The sequence below is a fragment of the Thunnus maccoyii genome, chromosome 15 (assembly GCF_910596095.1).
Source record: "Thunnus maccoyii chromosome 15, fThuMac1.1, whole genome shotgun sequence".
In the NCBI taxonomy this organism is placed as follows: domain Eukaryota; kingdom Metazoa; phylum Chordata; class Actinopteri; order Scombriformes; family Scombridae; genus Thunnus; species Thunnus maccoyii.
Window position 1 is genome coordinate 29,707,006 of NC_056547.1, and position 14,210 is coordinate 29,721,215.

At 41.3% G+C, this 14,210-nt stretch overlaps 1 protein-coding gene across 1 annotated transcript in view; it reads right to left on the minus strand.

Annotated features, from left to right (window-relative positions):
• Positions 1–11,245, minus strand: part of gatad2b (GATA zinc finger domain containing 2B) — a 47,155-nt gene extending 35,910 nt beyond the window's left edge. Inside the window, exon 1 of the mRNA XM_042435634.1 lies at positions 10,465–11,245. The gene's annotated coding sequence lies outside the window, so the exon portion shown is untranslated. The remainder of the gene's footprint in view (positions 1–10,464) is intronic.
• Positions 11,246–14,210: the final 2,965 nt, after the last annotated feature.

Consider the following 14,210-nt stretch of genomic DNA (forward strand, 5'->3'; position numbering starts at 1 on the left):
CCGGTCTGTTACTTTGACAACACTGCCTGTCTGACACATGTGTGGCTCTGCTGTAAAAAGGACAATATGAATAAAGATCCTTCATTCCTTCATTCATTGAGCTCATGAACGTGTGTGTGTGTGGTGTATATGGGAAATGCAGCGCTTTCACTGGACTTTATTATACTTACTGCACAATCGTCAAGTTGCTGCTGCTGCTTTTCTGAAGTAGCTGATGTGTCTAATGAGGATTTTCCCTGTCTGTGCCATCAATGCAATTCTTCATGTGTTTTGTTAACAATTATTTTGCTAATATTTGCTCTCTGCTCTCTGCTGGCAGGACGCGACCCCTCACACATGTTCATATAGAGCATGTTTCTCTATCATCATCATGCTCACAGGAGGATAGTGGTCCTAAATGTACACGCAACTTTTAAATCAAAACTATTTCATTAGAATCAAAACTGAATATAATAAAGTAGCCGACTAGACTCAAATGAGTAGTTTGTCTGGCAGCTGGTGCTTATGGAAAGGTGTGGTTGAGATGCTGATGCTGGTGTTTGTTTACATACAGAGGCAAGGTATTTTTTTTGGTTCACATTACTGCAGAAATGTAAAGTGAACCATAATCATTACAACCATGAAGGATGTCAGGAAGGCAGGGAGACGTATACATACTAACATACACACATGACTGCTCAACTGGATGTCTGAAGAGTTTTAGACTGTTTGAGAAAATGACTGACAGATTAATCAATCATGAAGCCCTAAAAACAGCCAGAAATGATGATTGAGAACAGGAACTATCTGATCAAAGACAAATAAACAAGATTATGAATCTGCTCAGATATCGGATGCTGACTTTCAGTACTTGGTGCAACGGACACATTGTGGTCGGTATGAGTACAGTATTACAGTTCAACGCTCCTGATCGTGACGTAAACTACTAAAAAAAAACCACAACACAGAACCTCAACAATCCTACGAGTACAAGAGATCAGTGCGGCGACACGTCACATCCTGTCACCTTCCCCCAGCATCTGCTAGGAAAGACCTGACTGACTTCAAACTGTTTCTACTGTCAAAACCGTAGCACAGAGAAATATACACATTTATGAAGGCCACATGTGGTCATAACAGACGGGTTAATAACTGTGAGCAGTAATAAACATTTTACATCACACTATAGGACTGTATAACATAGTCTCAGGGCATAAAAGCATATGTTTGAATCTATAATGTCTTCTACAACGCAGAGTGATTCAACAAGTGTAATAAATGGATGAATTTGTTATTTGTAGGCACCTCAGTCCCAACACACAGCTGCTGGTTAACTGGCTGCTCCTCTATCTCACTTACTTGACAGTCAAATACACTAATTACTAACTGGTGAGCATGAATCCAATCATTTGAGAGCATGAATGAAATCGTCGGTATGCACAAGTTGTTATTTCAAGAGCAAAAACTACAAATTTGTGCGCAAAAGTTTTCTTCCCCCCCCCCCATGACATCTGCAGGACTCCATAACTCCCAGTAGTTCTTATCACATCCATAAACTATGACTTACTGGTGTATAAACACACAATGAACGCTCATTTATATACTGTTTAGTATGGATGACATACATTTCAAACACTACTGGACTATATACTATATGGGTCATGACTTCACTTCTTATCTGCACATCTTATGTATACTAAAAGTAGCCCGTGTCTTAGCATTACAGTGCTAATACAAATCTCCCTAACACCCTTCATAAAGAGATCCTCCATGTCTCCTCGCTATCTAATGAAAGTGATATTCTCTAAACATTCCAGCGGGCTCCTCATCTATAGAATTATGTCAGAAATACTCCCAGATTTCATCTCTAACTCACAGATTCCAGCTCGTGTCCTTCAGCGTACAGTGAGCGTAAGGAGGATTGCATTCAGACAAGTTGACTGGGGGTGACCTTGTGCAGCACCTGGCTAAATGCAGCACAGCAATGCAGCAATGATCTGCACACTGCTTATTCACTGGCTGGATTAGTCACAGCTGCACTGCCACTGACTGCTGGGCCAATCCTACAAGTACAGAAACCCCCGGAGCAAACACCCCCCCCCCCACTCCCCTCTCATTTTACTACAGTTAGCACACACACACACACAACTTCCCTACTTTATTGCTTTACACGTATTCATTAACATCACACAAATCAATTAGTGCCCAGTTACAGGTATTACCCTCCCTAACTGTAAAATGAATTTCTTCTAATTAAGAGTTGATTATGCAGATTTCTCTCTTCTCAAAACACAAAGTGATACGTGCAGACTCTTGGATGTGACACAGCACTTCTACTCACTGCTTCCAAACATCACTCTTTAAGTCTTATGATTATGGAATTCCATACATTCCCCCTGCATAAGAACTGTACGGCTCAGACAGTTCAGATAGTAGACAACACCACCGTTAACTGTAACCTCAAAAAAGAAGTTGAATGTGAAAGCACTTAGAGAGTTCTTATCACCGCCGAGGCTTCACAATCCTCTAAATGTGTTGCTTTAACAGCATAAAAACGCATCCAAACACACACACACACACACACACACACACACACACACACACACACACACACACACACACACACTATGTTGTTTGGTGGCAGCCATGATTTTTTGGGGGAATACTTCAACCTGCACTGATTCATATTTCCATATTAGCGGTGGATCAAATGACTAGGGTACTTGTAATGTGACAGGTGTCGCTTGTAGTGATGAACCTACAGAGAATTATCACCCAACTTAACAAGCTTATTAGCCTCTTCCAGCTAGTTGCTCTGGTTGCACCGCCCACTCATTCTGCTCTAATCAAACTTGTTTCATCTGAGAAGAAGCTAGAGGCTACAGACTGTGATAAAGCCGCTTGTACTCTAGCTGTCCAGCACCGAAACAAGCAGACAGCTAGAGCTGAGCTGGTCCACATAGCAGCCATACACTAGAGCGACGCCCTTGTTAATGTTATTAATAACACCTGTTTTTTCCTTCCAAAAATGTCTGCTGTTGAACACGGCGCTATGAAGCGCTTCAAACGTAGCACGGTGCATCTTTTATTGTGAAGCGGCTTCGTGTAGTTAACGTCATTAACGTTAACGACGGCTCTGTGCTCTTCAAGTGTCGGCCATGACGGTGCGACGGTAGCCAGCGAAGCACAACACCGGCAGCCTGAAAGTGAAGCAGCTACATGGAATTCAGCTATAATGAGTTGATTATTTACACCTGTGCTTTTCCTACTGTGAAGAAGCACAGACAATACAGTACAGAGAACAACAAGCTTCCAATATGCCACCGAGGTAAGTGACACCCTTTAAAAAGGTGCAATCAGCCCAATTCATTCAGACTCAAGCCTGGACCGTAGTCCCTCACCTGTCTGTCTCACACACACACACACACACACACACACTGATGACAGTCTATAGTCTTACTTTAGACAATCACAACAATAAACCAGCAACAGCATGACTAATAAAATCTTTACGGTTCTTCACATGCGATGGAAACACAAGCAGGATGAGACTTTGAGTTCCAGACTACAGTATAGTTCTGCTGTTTGGAACTCTTTGTTTGAAATGAGGAAATCCACTGACGACTATTTCACTATCGGACTGTAAACATGTTGAATTCAGAACATTTGTTTAAAGAAATGAAAGATGTTTCCACTTGACTTAGACTACATTAAGCCTGCTAAATTCTAAAACTCTCCTTTCGTGCAAAAGCGACATGTGTCCACAACAAGAGCTTCAGCTCCTTTTCTGCAAATACCTCCGTTCACATTAAAATGCCAAAACCAGCAAGTCAGCCACATAAAAACCAGCGAAGAAGATATTTCTGTTTCCACGGCGGCGGCTTCCTGACATTTAGTTTATTGCCAACAGATCACAGCAGTTTCGACAGAGAAAGGTGCTATATAGCTATGTTTAACTCTAAACAAGCTGTGGAAGAAGACAATAAAGAGAAAGACACTTGCATGAAGCCGTCCGCAGTTGTTGTTGTTGTTGTTGTTGTTGTTGTTGTGTTCTTCCTGTTCCAGTGAAATGCCTACTGCCACCGTCTGTTTTGTCAGCGATATGACAGTGTTTCTACAAAGCTCTGTTATCCTCGCACACACACACTCCAACATCAAGCTGGTCTTCTCACTTTTACACACTCTGGAGGCTGTTCTGGAAAAAAGCTCAGTTTTCGGGGGGGTGGGGGGGGGTGGGGGGGGGGGGGGGGGGGGGGGAATGCCATTTTAGTCTGGACCTAGTGCCAAAAAACGGAGAGAAAAAGATGTGTTTACAAATTTGATGACATGGTCTTAACCTGCATGTCTCAGAACTCATGGAGAGACACACGCAGACGCTGTGTGAACACTTCAATCCTCACAGAAAGAACCAGCATGCACATGAAAACGGGGCCCGACCTGGCCTGAACACATCACTACCCATCAGCCTCAGGCTGGGCTGCAGACCTTCACAAGGAGCCCTCATTGACTCTGACTGAACCGTGTGATCAGTGCGAGTGACACAGGCAAAGATGAAAGGACTTGTGGTGTCGCATGAAGGATAGGACACTTTGTGACATCATGTTGCCTGACCGGAGGATCCAGACGAAAAATGTGTGAAGCTGATCAAAGAATTTGGTCTCAGAATTTAAATGTTCAGACTGAATTATTTAAGTCAGCTGGAGAGGTGCTGCACAGTTTTCAACAAACAAAAGCTGGTCTGGAGGTGAGAAGTTGATAAAAAAAAAAAATACAGGTTGTGTCCCCATATCCATCCACAGTACCCACTCAACATGAACAAGTTCAATGCTCAATTCAGTCTGAATACAATCCACACTGCTCCAAACCACTGCCTTACATTTTTCATGATCTGCATCTGCAGTGTTTTACTCTCCTTTTGGACCGCAGACATCTAAACTATGTCTGATTTCGTGGTCAACACTGGAGAAATTGAAGTAGTCAGAACGCCTGACACGACCTCGGTTGCACGACGTGTCACGTGACCTTGACATGGCTAAAATCTGGAGTGTTGTGAACGTCCACACTAGGAGGTGGGGGGGGGGGGGTGAAAAGCCTGCAGTCATAGCCTCCTCTTGGCTGCATCCCGCTGCTGCTCTGAACTCTCTCTAACAACTTGGGGTCTTTGTAGTCTCAACGCACTCAATTGAACAAATCCAAATTCCAGACGGTCTCTCCTTGAAGCCGTTGGTGGTGTTGCACTTGGTTGTTCGCGTGTAAAGTGATAGAAGTAGTCGTGTGAAGAAAGAAAAGAGAGAGAGAGCTTGAGAGAAAAGTTCAAACTTCGCCTTCTCACCTCCACACACACTGGGCCAATCGCAAGGAAGATCCAGACTGTTTGATTATCTGACACACACACTTGATTTTCAGCATACTGAAGCCTTAACATGATGTCCACTCTTTTACAAATGTCATGAAATACACAACTTTGCAATACACAGAGGCATGTTTAGTCCATTACGTTCACTTTCTACCTAGTGTACATTTCCGTATACACGGCTGAGTTGGTGACAATAATTCCCCGTAACGAGGCATTTCCTGTAAAGAACACACCAGCTTTGTCCTCTGTCGATCAGGTGTATCTGCTACATCACACACCACATCCATCAACTTTCAATCCCTCACCACAGTCTGTCACTTCAGTCTGTGTGTGGAACAGTGCTTTCTAACCGGCTGGGAAGTGAGCATGAGACCAGCCTTTTTGTGTCCAGCATGTTAAACATTGTTATACGTGAACCCTGAGCTGTTTCTAGGTTTTTTGCTGTGACCACGGAGACAGTTTCAGATAGTGAACGTCCACCATGAGTGCTACGTGTCATATAATCTGTCCTTAGCAGGTAATAAGCCCACGTTTTGGATCAGCTTTAAGATTCTCTGCTGTAGGCTAATTTGAATTCTGCTGAACCTCTCAGTGAATAATAACCATGATCCACTGTATAATTACTAGGGATGTGCAGAGAGCCCAGTATTTGTATCTGTATCTGTATTTGTTGAGGCAGCAAAAATATTTGTATTTGTATTTGAATAAAAGTGGAAAGAGGCTTAAAAATCCTGTTTTTGTTTTTATTACGCTTTTAATTTTAGAAAATTAAAGTGTTACAATAAGTGTTCATAAATAAACTACCTTATGAAGGACGTCCACACACTGGGTCTGCGCTGACTACTGAGCTAAAACTTTACTCATCACCTCATTGCTGACAGACCTCTAACTAACAAATATTTTTTTTAAATATTTGTATGAAACAAATATTTGTAAAAAAAAAAAACAACATTATTTGTGCTTTGCCAAATAATGTATTTGTATTCGGACACACCCCTAATAACTACCAACATGGATATGAACTGACACTACCTGCATCACTCAGATGATATTCAAAATAGTGGTGATAGGATGATTTAAAAAAAAAAAAAAAAAAAAGAAATATCAATTATTTTGTATTTTCTGATCATCTTCTTAAGTTTACTAGTCTTAAGAAGGCTAATACACCTCTGGCTCTGGTTTAGACCCAAATCTACGTCCACTGTTCACAGTGTGTGATATCTCACATCATGTATAATGCAATGGTACCAATCATGTCATCACTCTTAACAGTAGTTAATAGATCTGTATGATTGTTTTGATGATCTCTTAAAACTTCTTATTTGATACACAGACTTGTAACTCCAATGGGACATATATTTAGGTGATACTGTGTACTCAATGCACCAATCACAATTTAGCAATAATATGTGATGACAGTTGTGCAGGTATTTAGTATTTGAATGGCAAAATCCTAATAAATAATAATTAAGGATGTTTTTCCCAAACTGTGATGCTTTTTTCATTCATGGATATTTAATTTTAGAGAGAAATATGTACAAATTTAAACCATGTGGCTTTAAGTCCATCCAAGTCAGGTGATGCACTGACTGACTGGGAAGAAATACTGACGGCTCTTAGATTATAATAGCAAATTACTGGGAGTTAAGGACAGGTCTGCTCAAATGGCCATTAAATAAATAGTGTAGCAGGGATAATATGATACCTGAGTGCACAGTGTCTATGAATGTCTTTTAAAATAAAAAACATCATCCTTCCTAGTGCATTAGTATTTAATATTACTATCTGATGATGATTTTCTATATTTTCTTATTGTCACTGAATCTCACATGTAGAACCAAACCAACAATAAATGGATCCACTTACAAGTATTGTGTGTGCATTAAAGTCAGATATATCTTATTTCTCTGTGCCATAAAGCTCCATCGTTGCCCAAAAACTATAAAAACACGCCATTAAACCACACTGTTGCACTGGGTGACATGTTCCATTATTACTATGAACACACACAGTTGTTTATTTTACATCAATCCCACACACACTGTCCTGCTGCCAGAAAAACTCACTAGAGCACCATATGAGGATTTATCCGCTGCTGAAAATAGTCCCCAACAAAAGTACTATATCCTCCTGTTTGATAAAAACTACAGTGAGCAGCTGTTTTGGGAAACTATTCTTCTTTTTTAAAAAATGACCCAAGGATGGCAACTAATGATTATTTTCATTATCGATGAATCCTTCTGATTATTCATTTGGTCTATAAAATGGCAGAGAGTAGTGAAAAATGTCCATCACGATTTCACAAAACCTGAAGTGACATCTACAACTGTCTGGCTTTGTTGAATCAACAGTCCAAACACCAAAGACTTACAATTTATTAACACAGAAGACTCAGAGTTTAAGAAAGTGTAACCAGTACATTTTTGGTATTTTTTCTTAAAAAAAAAATTTATCAGAATTGTTGCAGATTTTTTTTCTTTCCATAAACTAATTACTAAACTAAACTCATTGTTTCAGCCCAGAATGGAAATTGGGAGCCAATGGGCCCCGTCCCTCCTGTCTCTCCCTGAGAGAGCAGTGAGACAGTATTGAGAAATGGGCTAAAACATTGTTGATTTGGGTCTTTTTATTGGATTTGTGGACAATGGGGGAAAAAAATATAGAAACGATAGACAATCTTTATTGTCCTAAGAGGAATTTTTTTCCACAGCCTGCAGAGCAGAATAACACTAGACATACCAGTTGTACTGGAACTCTGCCAAAATAAAATACAGTACACAAGATTAACAAAATCTATTAAAAAAATTCATGACTTTTTATAGCTATTTAATAGCTTTCGATAGCTTTTACGCTAATATTTACGGGAAGCCCTTAAAGTGTTGAGAAAAAAAATGGAAATACCAATATCTTAATTTCCATGACAACTGGGAAAACTCCATCTGCTGATGAAGATCACGTGACGATTGAAAGCTCCAGAACAGCTATTATGATTTCAAGGAAACCGACCAAAAAAGAAAACAAGACTAAGAATGTGACTAAAGGCTGGAACCAGCCTCTCCATGCTGCACATAGACAAACATGTACATTCAAAGATGTGTCTGTTACACTTGCAGGTACAGCTTGAATAATGTTTGAATTTTCTGTTTCGAACCCGCTTCCTGCCAAGAACTGGATCAATCAGCTTGCATGTCTGCATTATTATATTGTTGAGATTTGTAAAAGTGTATCAGCTACAATGAGAGCAGGATGTCAGAAATGATTTTTACTGACACATTTCTGCATCAGGATGATTTTTTTTGCTAGATTTATATATGCTTTTGGAAGGCCCTTAAGGCCAACATCGGGGCGGGGGGGGGTGGGGGGTGGGGATGTCTCAGACGCAGCAGCCAGTGATGAGGCTGATCTGCGCTGTGAAAAATAAAAGCAGCTTGAAATCCCTTGACATGAAACTTAAATGTCCTGATACGCATCCGCTGTGTAAACAAGTCTGTATTATTTCAATCAGGAAAAGAAACCCATCATTCACTAATTGCACTGACTGCATATTCATCAAAAACTACACAACAGTACATTACAGGTACTGCAAAAACCTGTCAGAATACTACGATAGTCTTCATCTGTATGCTGCTGGGGGCTGCCAGGGGACTCTGAGCTGGAAATAGGAAGAGGAAGGACTCCATCATTGAGAATACTACAGTTCATTCACACTCTTCAACAGCAGGGACCTTTCATTCATACAGACCCACTATCACGATGTGAGTGGAGGGCTGAGTGTATCGAGGTCTGCCAACTTTTATCTCAGAACCCAAGGATGTGGGGCTACTTTACTTTCCATGCTGAGATGAAAATGTGTGAAGTGAGCTAAATGTTCTAAACAGGGGAAACAAACAGCTGGTTGAAACTGATACACTACTGAGGACGGTGCAGGGTTCTAAGCAATGACAGCCGCTTTCCTACCGTCTTTCAACTTTTCATTTTCACACTTTTCCTGTGACAGAAATCGAAGTTTTTACTTGCCAAGCTGTCCAAAGACGCTGTAATCAACAAAACTACTATATATCTAAACTATAACATAAAATAACATCCAATTCCTGCTAATGTAATGTCACCTTTTGTAACATTTTCTCCTCACCTCATCTATTATCTCCATCTATATCCTATATATCTATTCAAATCTATTTAGAGACTACGATATAATCTCAAAGACAGTGATAGCACTCATCTGTGAATCCATCTGCATGTGACTCATGTAAATGTTGGGGAGCAGTGCAGCAGCAGCAGCAGAGGAAAGGCCAATTCTGGTCAACAGACACGAAACGAGCTCCTGTAAACTGCAGAATAATAGGCAGCACACATTAAATATTGATCCCGGTTTGGTCTCTAACGTCATCCAGACATCTACCTCCGTTTATCCGCCGCTCAGGAAACAATCAGCCGCCCGGCCTGAATAAAGCCTTGCCCTTACAGTAATATGTTGGTTATGCTGTCAGGCGCCAGGCAGCCATTTAGGTGCATATGGAGCCAGTTGAGTCTCTACGTAAATGGCTGATGCATTTCGAATTTTTCTTCCTAATTGCTGAGAGCCATCAGCAGCCGCCGGCCTCCTCCCAGCGCGTTTTAATCCGCAACTTCAAACAGCTTTGCTTCAATAAAACCTTCTAACATCTCATCTCATCGCGGTGCTCTTTAAACGAGCATTATATTTGGAGGATCCTGGCTCATTCTCCAGTCTGAGTTAACCCCTAGAGACTCTGGATCAAACAATGAAACGGATTGGAGGCATTCCGCACAACGTTTCCATCACAATGCAATCACAACATCTCCGTTAACACGTCGGTTTTTTATCAACACACAAACTGCCGCGTCGGATTTTTAAATCTATAAATGTTTCTGCATAAACTCCGGACCTTTAAATGTAAATTAACAGTTCGAGGCGACGGCTGCTGGTCGCCAACATGTCAGCCCGCATCAATAAATAGCAAAGCAAAGCCGCTCTATTGTCTATCAGCATATTCACCGGTAGGGAAATGGCACAACAACTAGCCGCCCTGCCGCGACACGAATCCCGCCGCTGCCATTTCAAAACATCCCCAGCTGCAGCCAGGCCTCACGCACATCCTCGGACTCACCTGTGTCTCCTTTCGCCTCAGTGTGTACCGTCTCCGGGTTCACGGTCCGGTCCTGACGCGCTGCAGTGGCTCCTCACCACCAGTCCCCGGCACCGGCAGGCAGCACTGAGCCGCTGATTGGGCCTCGGCAGACGGTCTCCCCCTCGGTGCAGCCAGACAGGACGCTCATTGGCCAGGCACTCACTCCGTGGAGCCCAGACAGACAGCTGAATGGCTGTTCGTTTCTCCAGCAAATCCAGACAGATAGCTGATTGGTCCTCCGGCGCTTGTCGTTGATGGCACTCAGACAGCTGATTGGCCGTTCATTTCCGCGGCGGAGACAGAAAAACAGCTGATTGGTTCGTAGTAGTGTTGTTGTCTGTGTCTGGACGGAGAGCCATGTTAACTCCAATGGACGGAAGAAACAATGTGTTCGTTTACATTCACTGTAGTAACCGGGTTATTACAAACGTCCTGCATCATTTCTTCAACACGATGTAACCCGGTTTACTGACTGCAGTCAGAGATTCAAATAAACCTGCTTGCTGCATTTCTGCCGGAGAAGCATGTTTTCTTGTTATATCTTGTTTCTAACGGCGTGTTAATGCACGCATGTGCATGACAAAGACCCAAGACAAGGCGTGCATATCTATGACAGCAGTGCAGATGGGTGATAGGAAACGTCATCACTCCTATCCAAAATAATGCAACCCGAAACAGTTGTCTACACTCTGCTCTCTCACGACACGTCCTGACAAAGAGAACTCTTCTGCCTGCAGTGTCATGCACTTCAGATATGCCACGGTTCATAAATATTGTCAGAGGTAGAAGAAGAATCTGATAACCGATAAGCTGTATGCAAATGCAGGTTTTATTGTAACCAGGTTATTACAGCGCATGTATGCGTTATCCTGACTTAACCTAATTTCTTCCTATTCAAGTTTGCGTATACGTAGACAGTGTTAACGACATAAACTACTTGGCTCGCAACGAATCAGGTCGACGCTCTCAGTATGGGTCTATTGTTAATTAGCCTAGCTGTTCCAGCTTCTCATTAAAACACTAACAGTTACTTTATGTTTACATTATAAAAAACTGAATGGTCGATTTGTTTTTATAGGCTATGTTTCCATCAGTGACGGGAGGATCACCAACAAGATGCATAGAGACTTTCTGACCTATTTTGCATATTGAAAAATTAAATGGTTTATCATCCAGCCTATGGGACATTTTTACATCCAAATTTGTGTGTGTCAGCTACAGTATGAACCTGTCAACGAGATGATCCTTTGCTTTCAGTCGTGGCACTGAGCAGAGACTGGTCTGCAGGTAACTGATGCTGTATCATAATGTTTCTATGCATGTCACGTGATTGTGTGGCTTTATTTACATGAGGGTCAAATTCATCCAAGATTATTGTTGGAATTGAAATCAGGGTTTTTTCCTCTGTCTGGTAAATCGCATTGTAACCTACAGATAGGATATTGTCATCTGGAGACACGGCAATGCAATTCTATAATACACATTTCAATATCCTTGTTTACTGGCTGAAGACAATGAATGAAGTTAGACGTTGCTGGTAGCAGCTGTTTATATTCACCACCATGGAGACTGGGCCCTCTAGTGGCTCCACAGATTGTTACTTCACTGAAGTCTACAGTATGAGTATTGGTATTGTTCATGTGTTTAGTTACAATGCTCATTTTATTTCATATTTAGCAAGACAAGTCTGTCATTCACCTCTTCAGATGGCGTCCATATTAAAAGAGAGACTAGAGTTTGTTGGATGTAGACTTGTCCAGGTGATTGCAGGCAGAATACTGAACCCTGAGCTGCAACCAATGGCTTCATACATTGTCAGTACATCATTTACTAACTCTGTATAGATCAGTAGTGATCAGGTGTTCATCCTCCTCCAGCGGGACACTTATTTTGTCTTTTTAAATCTTAAGTATATCTGGTAGATCACTTCAATGGAGTTTGACCTCTGACCTTTTGGAAAAGAGCTACAGAGCAAAATTGACCAGTGGATCAAATCTATTTATCAGCAACTTACCAATATTTCCAACGGCAGACTTGATGGATTGTTCTAAAGACCTTTTATTAATGACTTATTAACATTTATGATTGCAGATGACCTTCTGTATTATACGGTTGGCTTATTAAAGTGAGAAACTTTTAATAAGGTCATTGATAAAAGGTCACCTTTTATTAATGATTTTGTTAATATTAGTATAAGACCAGGGGCATATTTGCTGTCTTAAGCTTTTAGATCTACTTTTAAACCATCATCAGGAGCAGGTAGGCTAAAGGGTCCACTCACCCCTGAAGATCCTGGTCAACTTCTATTGCATCCTATGGGGGGTGGAGGTGGAGGGTGGAGGGTCTCTTTAAAGACGTCCTTTATTGGTTATCCACACACAATAAAAAGCAGCCTGCTTCATATATGGTTAATTGAAGTTCTGTTGTTTTTGCCTTAGAAAAAAATGGCATCAACACACCATTTCTGTTGACTGCCACCTAGTTCTTCATGAAGAACTAATGTGTTCTGGTCCAACAGGCTAAAGTTGTGGAATTAAAACAGTGTTAGGATCCACACATTAAAATTTCACCTCTGGTCAGTTAATTAGACATTTCGCAGCATGCTCTATTCAAACAGCATGAAGCAACATGGTTTTAATGCCTCTTTTCATGTGGGGGCAGTATTAGATGAAACAAAATTATATTCTTTGGGATTTACTGAATTTTTGTAAATGTCTACAGTAGATTTGTGAATTACATTCAAAGTTTTGGTTTAACTTCAGTTTTCATTACGGGCCAAATATTTTTGCTGAATGGCCAGATTTAGCCCACGGGCCACTACTTGCCTGCCACTGGTATACACTACAATTATCCTGCCTGTTAAAATAATTGAACACATTGCTTTAGTTATTTATTACATACTTTTATTTTTCTAGCAACTTGCACTAAATTGGAATGATAATAAACATTGTTCATTCATAACAGTGTATCCATCCGCCCAGCACCTCTACGCAGCATCTCTGGCCATGGCGTAACCTCACCATGACAACAAGACTCAAGGAAGCTGCATACAGTCCTTGAACCCGGCTGTTGTTCATCAAGAAATAGTTACAGCAGATAATCCGCCTAATACCACAAACTGTTGTTTCTACATTTCTGTTTGTGTGTGGATTATTGTGAACAAACCAGATACAGTGAGTTGATCAGTGAGCTTTAGAGATGTTACTGTAGGTGCTCTCTTTCACTTTGGACAGAGGCTAGCTGTTTCCCCCTGCTTCCAGTCTCTATGCTAAGCTAGGCTAACCATATCCTGACTCCAGCTCTGTACTGCACAAACAGACATGAGGCTGATATCCATCTGAGGATCTCACTCACAGAAAGAAAGTGAATAAGTGTAATTTCCTAAAATGTTGGACTATTCCTGTCAAGTTTTTCTCCAGGATACAGATATTATTGAAGAGTAGAAGTCAACTGTGTCTTGGTCACAGGTTGTCATTTGTCATTTTGATTGATGGACAAGCTGCAAGGAGACAGGAGCATGTGGGTTATTACACACATGCGATGATACAACTCTCTGGTACCTATATGGTTCTCATTACTGATGTTATAGTGGGTGAAGAACACAGCAGTGGTAAACACAGAAGTGTGGTGGCAGCAAACAGAGTTTCCATTAGGATGGTTCTCTTAGGACACAGAGAGTTGTCTAGGAGTTGATGATCCTGGGTGGACAAAAGAACATCCAACCT